Below are 27,445 nucleotides of genomic sequence, written 5' to 3'. Positions count from 1 at the left end.
CCAGCCTTGCATCTGTTCTGCATATCACCTCCCCTGCCCCCAGCTCACAGAGTGCCCTCCCACATATAGCTCCCCTTCCCCCTCCTCCTTCCTGGCCGTGGATGTGGGCTCAGGTTGAGTGTGCCCTGAGCAGGTGGGTAGTAGGATAAACAGGAAAGTATGTGACCCAAGTCCAGGGGTCAAAGGAAGTCCTGGCTCTGTCTGGGCCCCCGAGACTGCAAGCATGTTTTTGTCAAATCACCATTCATCTGCATTGACCAGCTGTGTAGTTAGTGGAGAGTATCATTTGTCGCCAGCACCAGCATTCCCTGGCACTGACCTGAACTGGAGGATCGCTTGGATTCTGCTTCCTACACTTCTCAGTCTTGAACTTAAAAGGATTGACAAGTTTTCCCAAATTGTTAGCTCTGGGAAGTTGAATTGGTGGTTTTGTTGTTTGAGAGTAAGGCAAATAACTAAAAAAATGCACCCCTCTCCCTCTTTTGTTCTAAATACAGTGAGTTAACAAGCACCTCTTTTAAAATAGGAACACCCTTGGAAAGTAAATATCAAATTTTTAAGTTATTTCTCCCTTATTATGAATTATGATAGCAAGATAATTCTTACCTGCCATCAACAACATTAAGGGAAGAGGAATGTTCTTGGATTGGGGTGAATGGGAGAAAGACCGCAGGATGGTTTTGTAGAGTGGGCAACTCACTATAGGGGAAGGGGGGAACCTTGGGTGGAGTCAGGAAGTCAAGAGCTTTGGGTAGAGGGGAAGAATATTAAAGAGAGGACAGCAGGAGGTGGAATTCAGGTCACAGAGTGAAATGGGATGGCACCAATGAAAGTCTTGTTGACTTTGGAAATGGGCCATTGGTTGTGGAAATAACTACCTGGATGTAATTGCAAAATGCCCACTATGGGCATTTATGGTATACACTGCCAATGTTTTGCTTGCACGATAACCTCAAAGTACTTCACTGGACACTCACAGCTCTTCCCAGTGGGGTGGAGCTCAACTTCATCACCAACTACTGCCCCATGTGAGCTCTGTTCCAGTAGGAATGGCGGTCTGTGAGCAGACCATATTGCTGGCCCAGAGTGCCTTCCCCCTTCCTCTCTGCCCAGTCACACCTGCCCACACTTGAAGGTTCAGCAAAAGCCTTGTCTGCCGTTAGGCCATTCCTAACACATGGCCCACAGTGAACTTCCCCTCCAGTAATCTGCTTACTTTTGAAAATTTTTTGTGTGCATTTCACACACAAAATAAATACAAGCATTTACTGCCTTGTATTAATCATTTACCATTTATTTAAGAAAATAGAGTGGTTTTTTTAATGTTAAAAATTAGTATATGCTCTGCTAATTATCAAAAATTTGGAAAACATAAAAAGCCAGAAAGCAGAAAGGAAATCTGTTAAATTCTGATATTCTTCCTTCTGGACATTTTTTCTTTATATATTTCTTTTCCATTAGTTAATGTTATGGACATAAGTTATTCTGATTTTGTAAAAATAATGTCCACTTTTAATGATTACAAAAAGTGTTCATTCAAAAAGATAGAAGAGCAGAAAAAAAATTCAGATCTTTATGTATTTAATATATAAAACAATCACTCCATATATTTTAATACATTTCATCATAGTTTTTCCCTATATAGTTACATGGTCAAGAGCCTTTTGTCAAGATCATATTATATGTATTTTAAAGTCCAGTTGTTAATCCAGGAGTGTTAGCAGGTCCTGACATTATCAAGAGAGAGCTGGTAACAGATGATATCACTGATGAATAGTGTATTAGACTTCCAAATTTAAAAGACTCCACAAAATCATTTGAAATAAGCTTTAAAGATCCAAAATATCATTATTCAAATTGTCCAGCCATAAAAATGTCCATCATGTTGTCCTCTGTAATTCTGCTTTTATAAAGGGGGAAAAAGACTTTTTGTTAAGTATTTCTTCTAGCAAAGTGTTCCAATCCAGTAAAATCTTAGCCATTGTTACCAAGTTCTAGAAGAACTAAAGTAGTTATTATTTTAAATAGTCATCAAACAAGTCAAGAGATTCCATCTGATTTGTTGGGTGGAGATTATGGCTCAAGAAATATTATACTTGGAAAGGAAGAGAGGAATAAGATGACTGGTTAATTGAAATAACACAAGGTCAAACTTTATCCTGAGACTTCAGGATCCATCTGGAAGTACATAATTCAACTGGATTCCTGACATTGGGATGCAATCTGAATAAGAGGAGATCCTCTTATCTTTGTGAACTATACAATTTCCCCATGCTTGCTATGCTAATATTATTAATCACTGACTTAGTTAGAGTATGTCTTCACATTATTTTTTCCAAAAAGCATATAAGAGAGGTACATCTTATGAGCAGTTGAACACTTATTCATTTATTCAAAATATTTGTTGAAGTCAGCATATGGAAACAATTTGCTAGACATTGGGACTATATAGCACTTTGTGAAAGATAGGTCAGTAACCTGCAATAAATATGCTGCCTGTGATAGATGATGTACAGGGTCCTATAGAATTACATGGGTGTCATCTAACTAGGCTTATAGGCTCACAAAATCATCCTCAGAAAAATAAATATTTAAGTAGGGTCTAGTCAGAATTATGTGCAAAGATGTGAGAGAGCAGAGTGTGTCTGGAGACTCAAAGATAGTCTGGCCAGAATGCATAGTGTGAGAGGCAGAGGGGCAAGAGAAGTCTCCAGAGAGGAAGGCAGGGGCTATATCCTGCAGGGCCTATTAGCCAAGAAAGAGTATCTAGACACTCCTTAATGACTATTAGGGAGCCACAGAAAGTTTCTGGCAAGGAAAGAGCCTAGTTACATTGATAGATGGATGGAGGGAAAGCAAGGGCAGGATCAAGGAGACAGCCTAGCACTCTGTGTGAGAATCCAGGGGGAAGATGATGTGGCCTGAACTAGGGAAGAAGAACTGAGGATAAAGAAAAAGGAATGGGTTCACTAGAATGAAGAAGCGGAATGACATAGTACTTGAATATGGGATATAAGGAAGGATTAGGAGGCAAAAGTGTTTTCTAATCTTTCATCTGGGAAAATAGATAGATGGTGATGCCAGTCACTGAAGGAGAAAACAAGACAAGGGTGGGGTTTTGAGGGGAAATGATGAATTCCATTTGCTTGTGTTGAATTTGAAGTACTTCTTAAAATGGCTTTCTGTCGATTGTCTGTAAAATTTGGGGGTTACAGAGTTTTTTCTTCACAAAATTCAATAAACATCATTACATTAGCTTCATGAATGAAGAACTGCAAACAAGTTAAAGCTAAATGGAAAGTGGCTGCTTTGGAAAAATGGGTGGAATGTCACATGATGTTCCTAGCCATAGAGCTTTCGGTTCTGAGACTGACAGAAGTATATCTCTACAGAGAGAGGCTCATGAGTTGTTCTTAGAGGACTTGCTGTATCATCAGGCCACTAGGTCACTCAGGACTGAACTGTCAAGGGCACAGACACCTGGGATGTCTCTGTGGTAACACATACAACAATTTAGCTATGGGCTTGATCTCTGCACATGTCCATAAGAAGACAACACATCCTAAATAAAATTTTGGATGAAAATATTATCAAACCCAGGTGTTTTTCATATCTATGGTGGCCTGCTGAATCCATGCTCAAACCCCAAATGGTCACAAAAATCACCATGAAAGATGTGGTACCCAGTAAAAATCCATTTGATACATGGAAAAATCTTGTTGCTCCCAGAAACTTCATATGTATATGAGTAAGAAATCCTAGTACACGACACAGGTAACAGTTAAGACCTTAGTGGTCTGTGTGTGCTCAACCTCGGAAGGGGGATTAGGAAGTGCATATCACGAGAATATGTCCCAGGTAGTCAGGATCCACCATAAGCTCCTACACGGGAGCTTGAAATGAATGTGGCATAATGTCACGCACATTAAACCAGCCCACAGCTGGCAGATAAAGTTCAGAGGAGCTGGGTACAGGGAGCAGTGTAGGTGTGAAGACTCCCTTGGGCATGTTAGAATCCTGGAGTCTTTATACTAATCACTTTCTTCCTCTTTTCATGCCTACCTTGATCCCTGTGGGTGGCCAGGTAGTTGGGGTTGACTGGTTTCGGAAAAGGTTCACGGCTGTAAATTTGGATTACTTCTGCCTCTGTGAAATTGTCTCAAGGTTATTGCCCCAGGCAGGCAATTCTGACACTTTGTGTTCATTTTTTTGTCCTTCCACCATGCTCTTCTTCTCTGATGTGGACATGGGTATGACGCAGCGCTATGTGGCAGGTCTTTTCTGTAGATCTGTGAAAGTAACCAGGTAGCAGAATGTTGTTGCCTCCCTGTCCCTGTGGAGTTTTTGCTGAGGAAAAAGTTCAGATGGTTTTGATAAACTGAGAGAAGGGTTGCCAGTGAGCATGACCCAGGAAGATGTGGGACTAGAGAGTGAAACACTTCTTTCTCAGCCCCATTCCAGACATGGGTAGGAAGGGAAGAACAGTCTTCTGTGGGTTTCTCAGGCAATGAGCCATTGTGCAGAGCTCTATGTCAACCCTAACTTGGGCTGGACACAAAGGATTTTATCACTATTCTACTTTCTCAGATAATGATAAAGGAGTCAATTCTACCTAACAATGGTACTTACCTTGGCCCTATAAACCATGCTCCTATTCCCTGGGCAGATGATGTCTATGCCCAATTGATGCAGAGGGTCACCTTGAATCAAACTCAGGTTGGCAATGTGAGACCCCAGCCTGGTTTCTCTTGCAGGCCCATCCCTGCTATTTCCTTGGACCTAATACTGTCTGTTCCCTGACATTACATATGACCCTTCATGAGGCCCCAAGCACCAATGGCAGGAGCAATATCCTCAGCCTCTGGTCCTAATATCAGGGATTCCCTGGGGAGGACGAGGACACAATTTTCAGCATTTTATCCTATTTTCCCTCCAAAGTGCATGGTACAATATTTTCCAGATATAGCCAATAAGATAACCATTGTTTGTTCTAGATTATTTGTTTGGGAAGCCTATATAGTATATCTGTAGCCGTAAGTGCAGTGAAGAAAATTTAAAGGCAAACCTTAAATTTTGGAGAAAGGCTGGAGGAGACTCAGGTCTTTACCCCAGTGTTCTGGTAACTTTTTACTGTAATCAAACAACACAAATATTTCCTAAAGAACTGTTGTTTCTCTTATGTGTTTGTTATATAAAATTGGATTTTATCATTGCATTTTTATAATTTAAATAACAATTCCCTACTCTCCTAGTCCCTGAAAATATTCACAAGATTAAATTCCCTAACTTTGCAACTCCAACAATTTGGAAAAATCTTGTTTCAGAAATACATAAGCTATCTGTACTCCAGAGTGAAAGAATTTTATGACATGTCCATTTAATTCACTGTGACTCAATTGTACATCAGGTAAGATTATGTTGTTTAGGCAGCTCATTTAAACTTTTTTCAATTTTTAGAGAGCTACCTAAACTTCTTTCCCTCAATCAAGAGTGAAATTCTTTTTCAATATTGGTTGTTTCTGAGCTGTCAGAAAAAATAGATATTTTATGGTCTAAAAATAAACAGAATAAGTTCCCTTATTCAAAAATGGCAGAACAGATTTTGTACAACTGTTCCACCAAATTTACTGCATGACACTGTGTTTGGAAAGTTTCAACATCCAGAATAATACCATGGGAACTTCTGGACCTGAAAAAAAGAGCTAGAATGGAAAGTGCTTTCTTTCCTTCTGTGTGTGCGTAGAGATAACATTAGCTCTGCGTGCTGGCAAGGAGGGGAGAAAATGTGCCTAGTGTTTCTGGATTCCATAGGGGACCACGAACAAAACCCAAGAACCCTCTTAGGAATGCTAAGATAATTAGCTTGCAGAGTTTTCCTTGGCCATTCCCCAGGTTTATCAAGAAGGGCTTCTGTTCACTAGCAGACAGACTCTCTTGCTTATTATCATGGTGCAAATCATTAGACCACTGTTTTCCTGAAGAGTGTTCCAGGAATTACTGGCTCTAAAGGATAGGTGTTATTGGAACAAAAGGTTTAAGGGTCAAAGGGAAGTATCAAGAAACATGATTTAAACAAGCCTTCACTGGTTTATTTATTTCAGGACCTCCAAATGTGCTGAATGGTATGCAATGTGAATCTCCAGGAGTGAGCTGGAGAGTATGGGTTGGAGCTCCATTCTCTGGTAAGAGAGTGAATCAGCTTTCTAAAAAAATCTTCTCTTCACTAAACACCTAGAAGTTCTAGATAAAATATATAATTTAAAATGTATAGCTGTGCAAAATTAGAGAGATTCTCCAGGGGCAAAAGTAAAAAGGAGGAAACTAAACCAGTAAGCTAGTGGTTAAGCCACATCTGAGGTGGGAGTGTTTTCTGATCCTGGAAACCCAGCACTTTGAGTTTTTTTTTTTTTTTTTTTTTTTAGATAATTATTTTTTATTGAAGGGTAGTTGACACACAGTATTACATTACCTTAGTTTCAGGTGTACAACACAGTGATTCAACATTTATATACATGATAATTCTAGGTACCAGCTCTCACCATACCAAGTTGTTACAATATTTTGACTATATTCCTTATGCTATACATTACATCCCGGTTACATATTTATTTTACAATTGGAAGTGTGTACTTTTATTTGGTTGTTGTTGTTAGGGCATCTCTCATATTTATTGATCAAATGGTTGTTAACAACAATAAAATTCTGTATAGGGGAGTCAATGCTCAATGCACAATCATTAATCCACCCCAAGCCTAATTTTCGTCAGTCTCCAATCTTCTGAAGCATAACGAACAAGTTCTTACATGGAGAACAAATTCTTACATAGTGAATAAGTTACATGGTGAACAGTACAAGGGCAGTCATCACAGAAACTTTTGGTTTTGCTCATGCATTATGAACTATAAACAGTCAGTTCAAATATGAATACACATTTGATTTTTATACTTGATTTATATGTGGATACCACATTTCTCTCTTTATTATTTTTAATAAGATGCTGAAGTGGTAGGTAGATACAACATAAAGGTAGAAAACATAGTTTAGTGTTGTAAGAGAGCAAATGTAGATGATCAGGTGTGTGCCTGTAGACTATGTGTTAATCCAAGCTAGACAAGGGCAATAAAACATCCACATATGCAGAAGATTTCTCTCAGAACAGGGAGGGTGAGGTTCTAAGCCTCACCTCTGTTGATCCCCAATTTCTCACCTGATGACCCCCCTGCGACTGTGCCTGTCTTAGGTTGTTCCTCCCTTGAGGAATCTTACCCGTCTCTGGCTAACCAGTCATCTTCCGGGGCCATACAGGGAAATGTTAAGTTGGTAAGTGAGAGAGAAGCCTTATTGTTTGAAATGGTTAGCTTTTTACTTCTTTGCATATTTATGCCCTGTGGCTTCTATGCCCAGCATTTGTCTTGAGGTATCTTTACCACTTGGAGGAGTTATGATACTCGGTAAATTTGATATGAGGCATGAATTCTATTTAAGAATTCGTTGTAATTAGGAAGGAAGAAGAAAAGCTATAGAAGTAGCAGGTGGGAGAAAACATGGGAAGATTGATTATTTCTTTGACATAACTTCTTGTAGAGTAACTTCAGCATGTATAGATTTTAAGCTACTACTTAAATTGCACACACACATTAACATAATAGGAGTATAGTTACATAACCAAAGCATACCTGTAATTACCAGCCATCTCCAGTGAAACCAAGAAAGCCAGTTAGGCACCCTAGGCATTTGTGAAAACTTATCAATGATATGATGGTTATTATCTAACTGAATTTGAATAGTTTGAGAAAAATCAGACAAATTAAAACAACCCATTCCTGGGCACTGTTCACATCCCATATGTTCTTTTAACAGTAAATAGTCTGTAGTTGTAAGATTTTGGAGCGCTACAATTTGCACTTCTCCTAATTCTTGGTTGAGTTCCAACAGTATAGATCCAGTCAAATTTGTTGTTTTACTGTATGCACAGGCCAGCTTAGATATCTCCTTCATTCCCATGGCAAGTCCAGGAGCTGGTGGGATGAGTGCATCTACAGCTGTAGCAGTGCGTGGATCTTTGTTGGGGTTTTTTGATGATCATCTTCTGGCATGAGTCTTCCCGAGAGTGCTGATGTTGGAAGTTCTCTTTCATATCGTATCTTAGTTCATTTTCGGGGTAGCCAAATTAGGCTTTGATCCTCTGTATAAACACAAACAGACCCTTTGCCTACACTTTTATATGTCCTTTATATCATTGTGTAGAACTCATTAGAGGTCACCACATAGGAACTGCATTTTTTTTTTTAATCATTAATCTACACTTACATGACGAATACTTTGTTTACTAGGCTCTCCCCTATACCAGGTCCCCCCTATATACTCCTTTACAGTCACTGTCCATCAGCGTAGCAACCTGTTGTAGAATCACTACTTGTCTTCTCTGTGTTGTACAGCCCTCCCCTTTCTCCCACCCCGCTATGGATGCTAATCTTAATACCCCCCTACTTCTCCCCCCCTTATCCCTCCCTACCCACCCATCCTCCCCAGTCCCTTTCCCTTTGGTACCTGTTAGTCCATTCTTGAGTTCTGTGGTTCTGCTGCTGTTTTGTTCCTTCAGTTTTTCCTTTGTTCTTATATTCCACAGATGAGTGAAATCATTTGGTATTTCTCTTTCTCTGCTTGGCTTGTTTCACTGAGCAAAATACCCTCCAGCTCCATCCATGTTGCTGCAAATGGTTGGATTTGCCCTTTTCTTATGGCTGAGTAGTATTCCATTGTGTATATGTACCACATCTTCTTTATCCATTCATCTATCGATGGACATTTAGGTTGCTTCCAATTCTTGGCTATTGTAAATAGTGCTGCGATAAACATAGGGGTGCACTGATCTTTCTCATACTTGATTGCTGCATTCTTAGGGTAAATTCCTAGGAGTGCAATTCCTGGGTCAAATGGTAAGTCTGTTTTGAGCATTTTGATGTACCTCCATACTGCTTTCCACAATGGTTGAACAAGTTTACATTCCCACCAGCAGTGTAGGAGGGTTCCCCTTTCTCCACAGCCTCGCCAACATTTGTTGTTGTTTGTCTTTTGGATGGCAGCCATCCTTACTGGTGTGAGGTGATACCTCATTGTAGTTTTAATTTGCATTTCTCTGATAATTAGCGATGTGGAGCATCTTTTCATGTGTCTGTTGGCCATCTGTATTTCTTTTTTGGAGAACCGTCTGTTCAGTTCCTTTGCCCATTTTTTAATTGGGTTATTTGTTTTTTGTTTGTTGAGGCGTGTGAGCTCTTTATATATTCTGGACGTCAAGCCTTTATCGGATGTGTCATTTTCAAAGATATTCTCCCATACTGTAGGGTTTCTTTTTGTTCTATTGATGGTGTCTTTTGCTGTACAGAAGCTTTTCAGCTTAATATAGTCCCACTTGTTCATTTTTGCTGTTGTTTTCCTTGCCCGGGGAGATATGTTCAAGAAGAGGTCACTCATGTTTATGTCTAAGAGGTTTTTGCCTATGTTTTCTTCCAAGAGTTTAATGGTTTCATGACTTACATTCAGGTCTTTGATCCATTTTGAGTTTACTTTTGTATATGGGGTTAGACGATGGTCCAGTTTCATTCTCCTACATGTAGCTGTCCAGTTTTGCCAGCACCATCTGTTGAAGAGACTGTCATTTCGCCATTGTATGTCCATGGCTCCTTTATCAAATATTAATTGACCATATATGTCTGAGTTGATGTCTGGATTGTCTAGTCTGTTCCATTGGTCTGTGGCTCTGCTCTTGTGCCAGTACCAAATTGTCTTGATTACTATGGCTTTATAATAGAGCTTGAAGTTGGGGAGTGAGATCCCCCCTACTTTATTCTTCTTTCTCAGGATTGCTTTGGCTATTCGGGGTCTTTGGTGGTTCCATATGAATTTTTGAATTATTTGTTCCAGTTCATTGAAGAATGTTGCTGGTAGTTTCATAGGGATTGCATCAAATCTGTATATTGCTTTGGGCAGGATGGCCATTTTGACGATATTAATTCTTCCTAGCCATGAGCATGGGATGCGTTTCCATCTGTTAGTGTCCCCTTTAATTTCTTTTAAGAGTGACTTGTAGTTTTCAGAATATAAGTCTTTCACTTCTTTGGTTAGGTTTATTCCTAGGTATTTTATTTTTTTTGATGCAATTGTGAATGGAGTTGTTTTCCTGATTTCTCTTTCTGTTGGTTCATTGTTGGTATATAGGAAAGCCACAGATTTCTGTGTGTTGATTTTGTATCCTGCAACTTTGCTGTATTCCGATATCAGTTCTAGTAGTTCTGGGGTGGAGTCTTTAGGGTTTTTTATGTACAGTATCATGTCATCTGCAAATAGTGACAGTTTGACTTCTTCTTTGCCAATCTGGATTCCTTGTATTTTTTTGTTTTGTCTGATTGCCGTGGCTAGGACCTCTAGTACAATGTTAAATAACAGTGGGGAGAGTGGGCATCCCTGTCTAGTTCCCGATCTCAGCGGAAATGCTTTCAGCTTCTCGCTATTCAATATAATGTTGGCTGTGGGTTTTTCATAGATGGCCTTTATTATGTTGAGGTACTTGCCCTCTATTCCCATTTTGCTGAGAGTTTTTATCATGAATGGATGTTGAACTTTGTCAAATGCTTTTTCAGCATCTATGGAGATGATCATGTGGTTTTTGTCTTTCTTTTTGTTGATGTGGTGGATGATATTGGTGGACTTTCGAATGTTGTGCCATCCTTGCATCCCTGGGATGAATCCCACTTGGTCATGGTGTACGATGGTTTTGATGTATTTTTGAATTCGGTTTGCTAAAATTTTGTTGAGTATTTTTGCGTCTACGTTCATCAGGGATATTGGTCTGTAGTTTTCTTTTTTGGTGGTGTCTTTGCCTGGTTTTGGTATTAGGGTGATGTTAGCTTCATAGAATGAGTTTGGGAGTATCCCCTCCTCTTCTATTTCTTGGAAAACTTTAAGGAGAATGGGTATTATGTCTTCCCTGTATGTCTGATAAAATTCCGAGGTAAATCCATCTGGCCCGGGGGTTTTGTTCTTTGGTAGTTTTTTGATTACCGCTTCAATTTCGTTGCTGGTAATTGGTCTGTTTAGATTTTCTGTTTCTTTTTGGGTCAGTCTTGGAAGGTTGTATTTTTCTAGGAAGTTGTCCATTTCTCCTAGGTTTCCCAGCTTGTTAGCATATAGGTTTTCATAGTAGTCTCTAATAATTCTTTGTATTTCTGCGGGATCTGTTGTGATTTTTCCTTTCTCATTTCTGATACTGTTGATTTGTGTTGACTCTCTTTTCCTCTTAATAAGTCTGGCTAGAGGCTTATCTATTTTGTTTATTTTCTCGAAGAACCAGCTCTTGGTTTCATTGATTTTTGCTATTGTTTTATTCTTCTCAATTTTATTTATTTCTTCTCTGATCTTTATTATGTCCCTCCTTCTGCTGACCTTAGGCCTCATTTGTTCTTTTTCCAATTTTGATAGTTGTGACATTAGACCGTTCATTTGGGATTGCTCTTCCTTTTTTAAATATGCTTGGAGTGCTATATACTTTCCTCTTAAGACTGCTTTTGCTGCGTCCCACAGAAGTTGGGGCTTAGTGTTGTTGTTGTCATTTGTTTCCATATATTGCTGGATCTCCATTTTGATTTGGTCATTGATCCATTGATTATTTAGGAGCGTGTTGTTTAGCCTCCATGTGTTTGTGAGCCTTTTTGCTTTCTTTGAACAGTTTATTTCTAGTTTAATGCCTTTGTGGTCTGAAAAGTTGGTTGGTAGGATTTCAATCTTTTGGAATTTACTGAGGCTCTTTTTGTGTCCTAGTATGTGGTCTATTCTGGAGAATGTTCCATGTGCACTTGAGAAGAACGTGTATCCTGTTGCTTTTGGATGTAGAGTTCTGTAGATGTCTATTAGGTCCATTTGTTCTAGTGTGTTGTTCAGTGCCTCTGTGTCCTTACTTATTTTCTGTCTGGTGGATCTGTCCTTTGGAGTGAGTGGTGTGTTGAAGTCTCCTAGAATGAATGCATTTCATTCTATTTCCTCCTTTAGTTCTGTTAATATTTGTTTCAGGTATGTTGGTGCTCCTGTATTGGGTGCATATATATTTATAATGGTTATATCCTCTTGATGGACTGAGCCCTTTATCATTATGTAATGTCCTTCTTTGTCTTTTGTTACTTTCTTTATTTTGAAGTCTGTTTTGTCTGATACCAGAATTGCAACCCCTGCTTTCTTCTCTCTGTTGTTTGCTTGAAATATCTTTTTCCATCCCTTGACTTTAAGTCTGTGCGCGTCTTTGGGTTTGAGGTGAGTCTCTTGTAAGCAGCATATGGATGGATCTTGCTTTTTTATCCATTCTATTACTCTGTGTCTTTTGATTGGTGCATTCAGTCCATTTACATTTAGGGTGATTATTGAAAGGTATGAATTTATTGCCATTGCAGGCTTTAAGTTTGTGGTTACCAAAGGTTTAGGGTTAGCTTCTTTACTGTCTTACTGTCTAACTTAACTCGCTTGTTGAGCTATTATAAACACAATCTGATGATTCTTTATTTCTCTCCCTTCTTATTCCTCCTCCTCCCTTCTTCATATGTTGGGTGTTTTGTTGTGTGCTCTTTTTAGGAGTGCTCCCATCTAGAGCAGTCCCTGTAGGATGCCCTGTAGAGGTGGTTTGTGGGAGGCAAATTCCCTCAACTTTTGCTTGTCTGGGAATTGTTTAATCCCTCCTTCATATTTAAATGATATTCGTGCTGGATACAGTAGTCTTGGTTCGAGGCCCTTCTGTTTCATTGCATTAAGTATATCATGCCATTCTCTTCTGGCCTGTAGGGTTTCTGTTGAGAAGTCTGATGATAGCCTGATGGGTTTTCCTTTGTAGGTAACCTTTTTTTTCTCTCTGGCTGCTTGTAATACTTTGTCCTTGTCTTTGATCTTTGCCATTTTAATTATTATGTGTCTTGGTGTTGCCCTCCTTGGATCCCTTGTCATGGGAGTTCTGTGTACCTCTGTGGTCTGAGAGGCCATTTCTTCCCCTAGTTTGGGGAAATTTTCAGCAATTATTTCTTCAAAGACATTTTCTATCCCCTTTTCTCTCTCTACTTCTTCTGGAATGCCTATGATTCTTATATTATTCCTTTTATATTGATCACTCAGCTCTCTTAAAATTCTTTCATTCCTGGAGATCCTTTTATCTCTCTCTGCATCAGCTTCTCTGCGTTCCTGTTCTCTGTTTTCTAGTCCATTAATGGTCTCTTGCATCTCATCCATTCTGTTTTGAAGTCCTTCCAGAGCTTGTTTTATTTCTGAATTCTCCTTCCTTAGTTCTTGCATATTTCTCTCCAAGTCCATCAGCATGGTTATGACTTTTGTTTTGAATTCTTTTTCAGGTAGACTGGCTAAATCTATCTCCCCAGATTCCTTCTCAGGGGAAGATGTAGCAGATGCCGAAGCTGTCTGGGTTAGTCTTGTCTGGATCATATTTTTTTGCCTTTTCATGTTGACAGGTGCTATTGACTGTCAGCTGGGAGGGCCAAAATTTTCACTTACTACTGGCCTTTCTTTACTGGGGCAACTGCGACCCCTAGTGGCTTGTGTTGGGTAATTGCGTGTAGAGTGGGTCTTTGTGTCTTGCCTGGCCGGGAGGGAGAAATTTCCCTTTCTGTGGGAGGAATTTGTCTCAGGCTGCTTCTCTGCTTTCGCAGCGCCCGGTGGGGTGATGGATGGAGGGGCTGCTTGACTGTTTGCCTCCGTGAGGGGTCTCAGAGCTGTTGCCCAGGGGGTTAGTGCATCCGGTTTTCCCTGTAATTTCCAGCTGCTGTACTGTGACCTGGGTTGTTTCCGTCAAGCTGTTAAGTCCCTGTCCCTTTGAGACTTTCAAAAAGCCCCCGCTTTTCTTTGTCACAGGGGCATCAGCTTCAGCACCCGCTCAGAGGTCTTACTCCCTGTTCCCCCAGTATCCAGGGCCCCCTGGGCATGTACTGTGTCTGCGCTCTGGCCCGGATGGCTGGGGCTGGGTGCTCGGGAGTCCTGGGCTCCGTCTCCCTCCCGCTCTGCCTATTCTTCTCCCGCCAGGAGCTGGGGGGAGGGGCGCTCGGCTCCCGCAGGGCCGGGGCTTGTATCTTACCCCCTTCGCGAGGCGCTGGGTTCTCGCTGGTGTAGCTGCAGTCTGGCCACTGTCCTGCGTCTTCTGGTCTCTCTTTTAGGGCTAGTTGTGTTTGTTGTATTTTCAAAAGTATATATGTTTTTGGGAGGAGATTCCCACTGTCCTACTCACGCCGCCATGTTGGGTCCGCCTCCTCTATAATCACTTTGAGTTTTAATAGTGAGAGGCTAACAGCATGAGAGATAGGAGTTGAAACTGAGATACTTGCATTAAGCTTGGATTCTCAAATGTCTTCTCTATTAGATAAAAGGGGAAACTAGAAAAAAAAATTCATTAAAGAAAAGGGAGATGCAAGGGGTATTTCTATTTTGAGCTGTTATTTATGTAGGGAAAAGCCTCACATTGTATTTCATAATAACAGATGACCTTTATTATCTAAGAAACCACAAGATAAGAAGTCAACTTAATATAGTTTCAGATTATGATGCTGTAGAGTGCCTGCAGCAAGATTACAAAAATCCTTTCCGGAGGGGCTCATTATCCACCTAAGCCTTTCAGTTTTCCCACAGATACAGCCCATTAAACATGAGTTCAAAATTCAAATTTACAAAACACATAAAGAAACAAACTATCATGAATTTCTAGAAAAAATTAACATCAGAATTTTATCTCTAAGGATTTCAAATATTGGCATTATTGGATATAAAATATAAAATAGAAGTATTTAAAGTATTTAAAGAAAGGAAAGAGGGAATAGAAAATATGAATGAGGAAAAAGATGCTTTTTAAAAAAAAAGAACAGATAGATTGAAAAAGAAAGTAGAATTTCTGTAAATAAGAAACTTCATCATTGAAATTAACATTCGATGTTCAGATTAATTAGCAGATAAGATATTCCTAAAAACAGAATTTGTAAACTAAAAGATAGATCTGAAGAAATTATTCAGATAGCACAGGAAGATAGAAATATGGAGAGTCTAAAAGAAATGGTAGAATGTGCAGATGTTACTATGTCCAATAGGAGTTACAGAGGGAGAGAAAAGAGAGAAAGAGAAGAGGTAATATATAAACAGATAATGGCAGGAAATAGCATGGAATTTTGGAAGACATAAATCTGTAGGTTTAGGAATCACAGTGAATCCTAAACATGATTAATAAAAATAAATTCACATCTAAAACTATCATAATAAAATTATGAAGATAAAGAAAAGATCTTTTATCTTGTCATAGAAAAAAGACAGATTACATACAGAGAAATGCCCATTAGACTGACTATATGACAGCAAACTTCTTAGCCACAACACCAAAGCTAGAAAACAATGGAATGCTGACTGGGATGCTGGAAGAAAATAACTGTCAACTTAGAATTGTATACTCAATCAAACTATCTGCCAAGAAAGAGGGGAAGTAAAGACATTTTCAGACACACAAAAACTGAGAGTTTGTCACCAATAGAATTTCACTAAAAGGAACTCTTACTTCTTTTTCTCAGAAAGGATGGCCTTTAGGACGAGAATACTGATGCCAGGAGAAAGGTCTGAGAAGTATAGAGGAATGGTGAGCAGAAATTAGTTTAAAAAGGTGATAAGTCAAAGAAAATTTTATGTATAAAATGAATATTTGAAATGTATATTTATCATATAGATAACATTACATATATTTTGTTATGTATAATATTACATGTATATTATGTATAATAATATTATTGTGTAAATAATAAAACAAGATAGAACCAAAATATTAGACAAGAAAAATCTGTAAACTTGGGTGGAAGTGTTTGGAGTTAAAAAGAATGCAGTTTTTCAAAGTTATTTGAGCACAGATCTCTGATTTGCAAGCATCTTGAGGGGTTAATGTTGCCAGGAAATGAACTGTGTATGTGGCTTGGCAGATACGGCTAACAGAAACAAGCCTGTTAACATCCTGGATCCTACACGGGGCTACTCACCATTTAGGAAGCCTAGCAGTACTTGAGTTCATAGAGGGTAGTTGTAGGAGTGCCAGATAAAACACAGGACACCTAGTTAAATTTGAATTTCAGTTAAATAGCAAATAACAACGAATCACTGTTTATCTGATATTCAAATTTAACTGGGTATTCTGTATTTTCATTCACTGAATATGGCAACCTAGGTGGCTGAAGAAGTTGGGGAAAAAATACAGGCCAAGCAATGAGGAGGTGACTATCCATGTGAGCTCAGAATACTTGTACTTCTAAATCACGAAAGGACCGCAGTAGAGGGAGCTGGATAAGCAAGTTGTGTTGTGAACCATCATCTTGGTTCAGCTTTGGGGATTTTCATGCTCTGCCGCTAAAGAAGGGAAACGGGATGGGCTGAAAAAGTGAGCCAAGAATGAAGGGAAGATCAATCATGCAAATCCATATTCCACTCCCAGAGAACCTCATTATGTGACCTGGGCAAAGGGCTTGCTCTGAAGCTGACCCAAACATTCTAAATGGGAATAGGCCCTTTGCTAAAATCTTTCAGAAGCTGTTCCCATGAGTAAGAACTGTGAAACCATGGAATACTGATCATAGCAAACACAAGCACTTACTATGTGTCAGGTTCTGAAAATATAGAGATGATATGTATAAAGTGCTTTGTTCAGAACCTGGCCCTTAGCCATGTGGTTGGTGCTATTTTTTATCACCCCTATTATACAGATAAAGACATTGAGCCTAGAGGTTAGGCATCTTCCTCAAGTCACAGCAAATAAATAACAGAGTCAGGATTTAAACCCAGGCTGTGTAGCTCCAGAGCTATGCTCTTAGCTCTTTGCTGTACTTTCTGTTGGTGTAAGGCTAACTGCTAAGAAATGGTCTGATCTGAAATGCTTGACAAGATATTCATGATGGTAACATAAATAAATGCTACACTTAAAGGTACAGTCTGGCTACATTTCCTCCTTGCTCTGCTTCTGCACATACAGTAGCAGGCAATCTCTGATAGATATAATCTCTCTGATATGCAAGCCCACATTTCTTAGAAAGTAAATTATAATAATATATTCAATCTTTACAGTCTTTTTAAATTTACAAAGTACTTGTTTTACCATAAAGGAAGTGGCAGAGTCAGGATATACCTTTACCTGGAATACAGATGTCCTGTTTCAGCTATCTTATAGGATGTTATGGATTTTAAATTCTATACTACAGTATGGAAATACTCCAGCTGGCTCAGTCCCTAATGCCCCCAAGTCTTCTGCTATAGGACTAGGTCAATGCATCCAGTAGATCCTTATGATGTAATATGCAGCAGTGGTTCTCAACTCTAGCTGCATGTTAGAATTATCTGGGAAGCTGATTCACTGGCCCTCCCCAGACCAAATGAATTAGATCTTCTGGAAGGTAGAACCAGAGCTTTTATAAGGCTTCTCTGGATGATTCCAATGGGAGGCCAGAGTTGAGAACCATTTCCTTTGGAGACATACTCACTGGATATATTAAACTTAAAAAAGACATTCCTAAGACTCTCATATCAGATATCTATTAGGAATAGTGTCTATTCCTTCCTCCAGAAGTTCAGAGACAGGCAAATTAATAATTGTAGTGTGTGTGACAGGGTGAGGTGGGAGCCTGCAGCAAGGACATCTAACCTATCGCAGGTGTGTGTGTGGTGGAGCCAGTCAGCATAGGCTTTCCTGAAGCACTGATGTCTTGCAGGACAGAAAGTTAGCCAGCAGGGAGCTGCAATGATCCAAGCAGGGGGAAGATCAGGAGCTGAGAGGAAGCATTTCACATCTATAGGGTTGCCAGATTTAGTAGCTAAAAGTACAGAATGCCCCATTTAATTTGAATTTCAGACAAACAACAAAACTTTTTCAAATAAGTATATGCCATGCCATATTTATAGTATATGTCCCAAATATTGTATAACAACAAAAACCATTTGTTATTTATCTAAAATTCTAATTAAATTGCACATCCTATACTTTATCTCTCAGTTGTTTCCTTCACACCTGAGAGATGAAGGTGTTTCAGTGTAGCTGGAGCAATGCGGGGAGGAAAGGGAGAGTGGGCTGAGTAAAGCTGGGAAGCATTCAGATCATGAAAGTTCTCACGGCACATCAAGGGATTTGGACTTTATCTTGAAATTAGTGATGCACTATTGGAGTGCTTAAGTACCAGGGATGTGAATCCACAAAGACAGCAATGCTCAACATGGCATCAGGCAAGATGAGATGGGTATTAATTTCTATTGCTGCAAAACAAATTATCCCAAACTCAGTGTCTTAAAACAATAAACATTATTATCTCACAGTTTCTGCAGGTCAAGAATTTAGAAATGACTTAGTTGTGTGGTTTTGGTTGGGGTTTCTTATGAGACTATAGTCAGGATATCTGTCAGGGTTGCATCTGAAGGCTTTATTAGGGTTGGAGGATTTATTTCCAAGGTGATTCACTCACGTGGCTGGTAAGTCATGGCTGGTTATTGGCAAGAGAGCTCAGTTTCTTGAAACAAGGACCCTCCATAGGACTACTTGAGCCTCCTCACAACATGGCAGCTAGCCCAGTGATCTAAGAGAGAGCAAAATGGAAGCTACACATCTTTTGCAACCTTAGCTTTACCAGTCACAACTGGCCTTTCCCCCGGTTTGCTAGTGGTTACACGGATCAGCCCTGCTGGATGCAGGAGCACTCTGAGGGACTGTATACAAGAGGCAGGCATCAGTGGGGTCGTCTTGGACATGGGCTACCATGAGTCGGTAACTTAGGCAGTGATGTCCATGGCTTTGGAAGTGAAAGAGAATGATAGAAGTATGGAATAGTGAAGAAAGGTTTGGAGGAGCAGAGATATGGGAGTGGAAGGGAGATAAAGAGAAGAGGAAGGGAGAAGTATTGGAGCAGTGTGTAGTCATCCTCAGCAGAGAGCATAACCAAAGCCGTCCCTAGAGCTAGAAACTTGATCTACCCCCTTCTTTTCTGGACATGCTCCCAAAAAGCTTGGACATGCTTGTGATTCTTCAGAAAGGACTTCAAGAAAAGGCATATATGAACTAGAGGACTGAAGGGCAGTACCCCAAAATCTGAACTTTCTGAACTCAAGGTTGAAAGTTTTCATGGCAATACAGTATGCTATGGTAACAGTAAGTTAACATACTTGGGGAGAAAAAAAGTGGTAATTATTCAAGGGAACATAATCACATAGCCACTATTAACGGATAAGGGAGAAACCATCAGAGTAATCTCTATCTATATGATATCTATCTATATTTTGCATGTTAACAAATTCATAATTCCCCCCAAATATATGTAAATAATTTAAATATATAAGTATGTATTTATTTATATTTATATAAATACATAAAAATATATTTATATGAATAGATAAATACTATATAAAAATTATTTGTACATATTTGGGAGGAGCCACAAAGTTATTAACATACACAAAGACATTCTAGTAGCTATTTTCCTTTAAGAAGAAAAATTCTGATGGAAACTAATCTGTAAGAAGAGTGCCCTCTGCTGCCACTTATTCAAAATAGATTTTCCATCTGGCAATACCAAGAAAAATACATAATGAAGGCTCTTAGGCTATCTGGGTGTGTCCATAACAAAAAATAGAGATATATTTAAGAAACAAAATTGTATTTAAATAAACAGCACCTTTGTCTCTTCAAGTATCCTTAATATTTTTTTCCGAAACCATGTTGCTACATTTCTCAATTTGATTTTATTCTTTCAATGTTAAGCAATAATAATAAAATGGAGAAACAGTGACATGGGATAATGATGCAGTATTAAACTGGGAGCATGCCTTCCAAACTCTTAATTAAGGAAACTAAATCCCTCTTGAGGTGCCCAAATTCATAGGTCAGAGGTAATGAATACCCCATCAGGAATAGCTCATCATTGTGGGCAGGAGGAAATGACTCTATTTATTCCAGAATATCCAGCAAAAGGAAAGGTGCTGACTTTAACCAGCTTTGCTGGCTATTTCTGGGGATGGCAGTAAGTAGGAGAGAGGAGAGACAAATTAATTCTCTATAACAATTCCATAGTAGCAATGACTCAAGAAAATAAAGGATGCATTTGCTGGACATTCTGTACTAAGCTATATATTAAAATGTATTGATCGCAGATCTTGACTGTCCACCCACACCTGACCCATCTGGGCAGTCTAAATACAGACATGACTGGTGCCACTGCCCCAGATGCGAAAGCTTCACTGGTGGGTCATTTCCACAGTGTTTTAGGCATCATTCTTGGAGACCTAGACTATAGTCCAGTCTTCCAGTCCTTTGGCCGATTTCCAAAGCACTAAATTCCTTATATTAAATTTCATTGGCATAAAATCTCTGGGGTGGTCTCTGCTTCCTGCAGTTGAATCCTGACTCATACATACTTGCCACAGGGCATCTGATTTTATTTCTTAGTACAGGCAGTGGCCTTGCTGGCCACAGTTCATGAATTCACTTTCCTTGCTGGTAGGCCAGGGACTGAAATTCTTGGAATTCAGTACAATAGATTCCACAAAAAAGTACTTAGCTGAGCCTCAGCTACTGGAGCTAAGAGGTCAAAGAGGCAACATCATGTTGTGCATTAAAAGGGCCCCAGGCTTCAATTCTGAATCCGGTGTTCTGGTCTTGGCTCTGCCCCTTACTAGATAACTGACCTTCATTAAATCCCTTACCTCTTCTAGGACTGAGTTTCCCAGACTTTAAAATGGCTTTTAAGGCCATTTGAGCTCAAAGACTCTATAGTCCTATGAAATTATACAAACCTAAGCATGAAATAGTTAACTGCTGCATAATATCATAGCCCACTAAGTATTAAAAGCTTTGCAAATGATGCACTTACTTGCTTTCCTCCTTGTTCTGCTTGTCAGTCTCTGGCACTAAGATTTTTCTGTTCTGTCTGCTTTCTTTTGTTTCATCATGCATTAATAGTAAATTGACATAAAATTGCAGTTCTGGAGATTAGAGGTGTTGCTATGGAAACAGCCTTGATTCATTGATGTAAACATTAAGCTGTTGATGGTATTCTCTAGGGTGATGGTAAAAAGGAAAGCACAAAATAAATGTCATAGTAAGAATGATATTTTGTTTTTGGAGGAAGCAGACCACACTGAAGGCTAAACCTGAAGGTATATATAGCACATTATTGCAAATAATGGAAATACCCCAGGCCTGATGATGCTTCCTGACTCAGTGGCTGACATGATGTAGCAAGACTGAAGTGAAATGTGGATGTTAGTCCTGTCCCCCTGCACCCAGTTTACAAAGGAATCTCAGAATTCATTGTGATTAGCATAACATAAAAATGCCTGCATTTCAGACTTACTCTTTGTGGCTTAAAATTGTCCCCTTTTGTGGGGCTGAGTAAAATTTTATTTTTTACCTTCAAACCATTTTATTTACTTGCAGAATGAAGGTTTTCTAATCTTGGCCTCATCTTTTCATTTTCTTCTTTCTTTCTCTCTTGATTTCTCTCTCCCTTTCTTTTTCTCTTTTCATTTCTTCCTTTCTTCCTTCTTCCTTCTCTCCCTCCCTTCTTTCCCCCTCTCCCTTTTTCTTCTTTCCTTCCTTTCTCTCTTTCTTTCCCTTCCTTCCTTCCTTCCTTCCTTTTTCTTTCTTTCTTTCTTTCTTTTCTTCTTTCCTCCTCTCATTTTATTGAGTTATAATGTATAGTCAATAAAATTTACGCACTTTAAGTGTACTGTTTGATGAATTTTGATGATAGTGTACAGTCATGTAACTTCCACCCAAATCAGCTAGAACAGTATCATCCCCCTAGAAAGTTCCTCCTTGTCCCTTTGCAGTAGTTCCCTCCTCCCTGATCCCTTGCCCCAGACAACTACTAATCTGCTTTCTCTCATTATATTTTTACCTTTAGTAGAATTTTACATAAATGGAATCATACAGTATGTAGTCTTTTGTGTTTGACTTCTTTTACCTACAATAACATTTTGGTATTCACCCATGTAATTGACATATTATTTCATTTATTTTTCTTGCTGTATAATATTCCATAGTATGTATATACCTCAATTTGTTTATTTACCTACTGGCAGATAGAAATTTGGGTTATTTCCAATTTCTGGCTATTATAAATGATGCTGCTACAAATAAGTCTTTGTGTGGATATATACTTGTTATTTCTCTTGAGTAACTACCTCAGAGTAGGATTGCTAGGTTATATGGTAAATATACAAAATTTCTTAGCCTTGTAAGGAACTGCCATCCTGTTTTCCAAAGTGGCTGTGCCATTCTGCATCTGCATCAGCAATGTATGAAAGTTCCACATCCTTGCCCACAGAGGGTGTCATCTCTCAATTCTTATACTTAGCTCAGCTGGGACAAGCAACAGTTGTGGACCATACTTTGAGCAGACCTGCTCCAAGCCTTTCATAGGAATATGTCCATGATCCCAAATGTAATCTGAATACAACTAGCTCTTCTGGTTATCAACAACCAAAATAACGGGATCTAGTGCAAAACTCCCATGGATCAAAAAAGTGAAAAATTTTTAGACCTAGTTCTACAACTCTTTATGGGTTCTACTTTCAATGCCAACACTGGCATATACTTTTTGTTTGAGAAATGCTTTGAGTTTTCTTTCTTTCCTAAATAATGGAAAATAAACATATCTATTTAAAAAAACCCTTATCTGGCTCCAACATACCTGTGGTCTTGAAAACATGTCTGTTAGCATCATTTCTGGCCTCTTTAGCAGTGCTTGGACTGATCTTGGATGAGCCAGACTATCATGGGTGGGTGAACAGCCACCCTTGGAACAGAGGTACATGTGCTTAGGTGGTGGGGGGAATGGAGTCATGGAGATGCACGTTGGGCCAGAGCAGGAAAATGTTAATGCAGGGGGAGGACAGGAAGAAGGAAACACACCATTGATCTGAGATGTCAGGGTAGCTTGTTAGCTGTTTTATTTTCTGCCCCTTTGGGAGGCAAATTGGAGTCACTGCACTGTCAGGTGAATCCAGTGGCACACAATTATATGTGAGGCTTTAGATCTGGACTCAATAGCTCCAAGGGAGGGTTGATTCAGTCTCTTATTTGTGACTGAAGAGCATATGAGAATAGAATATTCAGAAATGCATTAAAATATACTTATCTCTAATTACTCATAGAGGGTGGGTTAGAGCTGCATGGGATTATTTGTTAACTAGACTTAGAAGAAATTCTATGAAAAGATGAATTCACTGAGGAAAGATTGTGCTGTTCAGAATAAAAATAGTATAGGAAATCCTGCTGAGACAATACTGCCACTACTGCTAATGGGATATTTTGGGCAACATATTCTGGAATGGGTTACAGTCATTAAAGACACTTGAAGAATTAGAGCTGCATTAATACAGAGCACACAGTTGTTTTCACAAAAAGTAAAGTTTTGAGAAAGTTTATGTTGATGAGTTTTTTTGGGTAAAAGAGGGCTATGGGAAAGAAAGCATATTATCTTTTTGATTTGTAATCTCTCCTCTTTTTTCCCTTGCTGTAATTAGCCTTAAGTTACAATGGCTACAAGGATTAAAACATACTTATCTTTTAAGCAAAAAAACCAGGTAAAAAATCCAAGTTTTCAAATAGTGAAGCAAAGCACTGTAAGATGCTTTGCAAATTTTACAAGCATTACAAATTTACTACATAATCAAAGGGTCAGCAACTGCGAAGTCCTCTGTAAAGGGGTTGATTCAATTGAAATAAATAATTTAAGTATGGAAATAATTACTTGATTTCCAGGTTAAGAAGACTGCTAGGCAGCCAGATATCTGATTTATCACCTCCCTAATAATATAGACACTTTCTAAAATGATTCATGAAATCGCCTGTAAATTGCAACTGCCATGGGGATTAAACACATTAGTCAACTATCAGTCCCACTCCAGGAGAAGTTTTATTAACCAGGTGACTAAGAGGCTCCTGATCAGGATGTGTACAAATAAGGAAGTTTCCATGCATCACAAGGCTCCAGAGATGTGGGACTTTTACAGATGAGCAACCAACAACTACTTCTCTATTGCACAGGAACAACTCTATGAGGCAGTCAAGGCCATTTCACCCAGAACACTGCCAATCTCTGTACTTCACCTTAAGGGCTGCAATTTATAAATTAATGCAGTGCTCCTGGGTGAGGACAGGCTTTCCGGCAGTGCACTGCAGCCAGGAGCAGGGAGGTAATACAAGTGCAAGCCCAGGAAAGGTGAGGGGAGTGATAGTTGCCAGACATTTTAAGTTCTATATACTATTTCTAGCTAGCAATGAACTACAAACTGCTTCAAAAATTCTTCAACTGAATGAATAAAAAACCTTCTAACTGGCCCAACAATTAGGCAGCAGTTTATAGCAGATGTCATGATTTAGTATCTCAATAGTTGGTTAACCATTAAGTAGAAAAAATAATTTAGATCCCCATCTCATATCATACATCAAAATATATTCCAGATGAACTAAAGAATTAGATGTAAATGATTAAGCTATAAAACAAAGAAGAACAAGTAACTGATTATCTGAGTTTGGGATGGCAAAGGACTTGTCAGGCATAAAAATCAATGGAAAAAAATAGTAATAGATTTGACCACATAAAACATGTATTACTTCTGTATATATATTTAAAAAACACTACAAAATAAATAAAAATATAAAATTGAGTAAATATTTACAAAATTACTATAGCAGTGAGCTGGTGGCCTTATTATTATAGAAAGATTCACCTAATTAACAAGAGTCCTTCCCCCCAAATAAAATTAAAATGAACAATAGACATGAAAAGGCAATTCATAAACTTAACATTTTATGAACATAACAAATTGTATATTAAAATGTCCAGCTTTTTAGGAACTAAACAAATCTAAATAAAAACAAGATTGTTTAATTATCAAATGGCAAAGATTTTTAAAAAAGATAATACACAAATATAACTTGATAAAGACCCTATAATCATTGGGTAGAGCAATTTGACCATATGTATGAAATTTTACTTCAGTAAAATTTCATCTGTTTTAATGAACTGGTCAGAAATGCAAGGATTTATATATCACAGCATTTACCCATTAACTTATCAAAAGTTTGAAATTACCCCAATGCCCAATATTAAGGATATCTTACTATAGAGTATCTTACATAAATAGATATTTTATAATTATTTATTTTTAATTTAATTAAAAAATTGTTAATGTCATTTGAAATTGTAATTAGCAACATGAGACATATTCAGAGCAAATGAGCTTTTTGAGGTGTAACGTATACTTTATTTAAAAATTAATAGTTAATTTTTCAGATTATAAAAGTAATATGTAAAATTAAAATAAAAAAACAAAACAATACAGAAAGCCCAAATTTAAAAAACATAAGTAAGCCAGAACACCATCTCAGAGAGATGAAAGATTCAATTAGTGATAATTCCCTATAACTTTTTGTGTATACATGTAGGCACACATTCTCATGCATAAACTAACAAAATATTATTTTCATGAACTGCAGCACACTCAAGCTGAAGTTAACTTATTTCCTTTCATTCAAAACATTTATAGACATCTTTCCAAGTCAAAATTATATATCCTGTCATTATTTGTCATGATTGCATAGCATGCTGTTGCATATTTCTTCCAAAATTCAGTTACCTGGTTTTCCATTGATGGATATTTTTAACAGTTAGGTCCAGGGCAAACAAAGCTGGACATGCTGAGAGTTTCTTTTTAGGGGAAAGCCTCTGTCCACCTGCTAGTCTATTTTCTCTTGGGACAAATATGAGAACATCCTGTATGCAAGTAATAAGTTCTCAGAACATAGGCACCAAGAACTCTGGGTGACACACCAGCTGTGCATGGGGTTGTCTGATATCACCAACTATAAGCTCCTGGCAACCCTTCGGAAGAGGAGTCAAGCTGCCAGAGGAGAAGGAGCCTTTGTTCTTTTGGGAAACTGAGTTTGCCTGGCCCCAGTCAGCCCATTCCAGGCAATTGAACACACAGGGTCACTGACTGGACAATCCTGCTCTCTGTCTCCAGGGGAGCACTGACCTGAAGACTCAGAGGAAGATCCCACCTCTAATAAAGATTACCTTCTAGACAAATTTAAAACTACTAATGGGTCACTCCTGGGGCTAGAAGGCTGAACTTGCCTTGTCTCCCTATCTGGTCTGAAGTTACCTTAGCACAAACTCCGTGGTTTATCGCAACAGGGTTGGCTCAGTGGAGCTTGCAAATTGCTTCCTGCAAAATCCTACTTGGCATGTTAGAAACTTATCTCTAACTCTTACTTTCCTGTTGCATTTCTGCTTTCAAGATTCTAACTCTTCCCAGTCCTGCCAGGATGCCTTGCTAAGGGGAATGTGGCATAATGCAGAAATGCACAAAGGAAGGCACATCCATATTTAAACAAATACATTCTTACAACATCTACACATAAATCTACATCCTTCAAAAACAAATATGCAAGACGTTTTTAAGTAATTGCTATTGTTAAAAAGTATTTAAGTAACAGTAAAATTACCTAAGAACTAACGCCAAATATGACTTCCTATTTTATTCTGCTTAAAAAATTAAAATGGTTTCTCAAAGCTTACAGTATAAAGGAACAAGCTCTCATCCTGTGTGGTAAAAAGACCATTTATAATCCAAACTATCTACCTCTCATCTCTCATCTTCCTCCACGTCTGTTTGTACACTTCAGAAAAATGTTACCATGACCAGCTTCTCACCATTTTCTGCAAAGGGCTCATGATACTTTATCGTTTTGTGACTCACTCAAGTTTCTGCCTTTGCCTAGAGAAAGGTAAAGGTCATTAACATCATGTAACAGCAAACATGCAAAAAATTTTTTTACTTATTTATATTTAAAATTTTAAAAATTTTAGATGATTTTAGATTTATAGAAGAGTAATAAAGATAGTACATAAAATTCCTATATACCCATCACCAGCTTCCCCTAAGATTAACATTTCACATTATCTACCATGGTACATTTATTGAACCTAAGAAATCGACATTGATGCATTAGTAACTCAACTACAGACTTCCTTTGGATTTCACCAGTTTTCCCACTAATGTCTTTGTCTGTTCAAAGATCCAAAGTAAGGATCATATTGTATTTACTTGACATGTCTCCTTTGTCTCCTCCTATCTGTGGAAACTTCTCAGTTTTTCCGTTTTTCAGATCTTGACACTTTTAAAGAGTCTGAGGCAGGTATTTTGTAGAATGTCCCTTGGGTTTGTCTGATGCTTTCGTGTGATTAAACTGGGTTTATGGTTTTGGGGGGAGGATACCGCAGAGATTATGTGTCCTTCTTGTTTCATCAAATCAGGGAATCTGTGATATCAACATGACTTATTACTGATGATGTTAACCTTGATGATGGCACATCTCCGTTGCAAAGTTACTGTT

The 27,445-nt window shown here is 38.5% G+C and overlaps 1 long non-coding RNA gene across 1 annotated transcript in view; it reads right to left on the bottom strand.

The window, feature by feature from the left end:
* Nucleotides 1-25,759, bottom strand: part of LOC130684388 (uncharacterized) — a 30,060-nt gene extending 4,301 nt beyond the window's left edge. Inside the window, exon 1 of the long non-coding RNA XR_008998640.1 lies at nt 25,684-25,759. This is a non-coding gene — a long non-coding RNA (uncharacterized LOC130684388). The remainder of the gene's footprint in view (nt 1-25,683) is intronic.
* Nucleotides 25,760-27,445: the final 1,686 nt, after the last annotated feature.

The sequence above is a fragment of the Manis pentadactyla genome, chromosome 7 (assembly GCF_030020395.1).
Source record: "Manis pentadactyla isolate mManPen7 chromosome 7, mManPen7.hap1, whole genome shotgun sequence".
NCBI lineage: Eukaryota > Metazoa > Chordata > Mammalia > Pholidota > Manidae > Manis > Manis pentadactyla.
The sequence above is the reverse complement of the archived record's forward strand: the minus strand, read 5'-3'. Positions and strand labels throughout refer to the sequence as shown.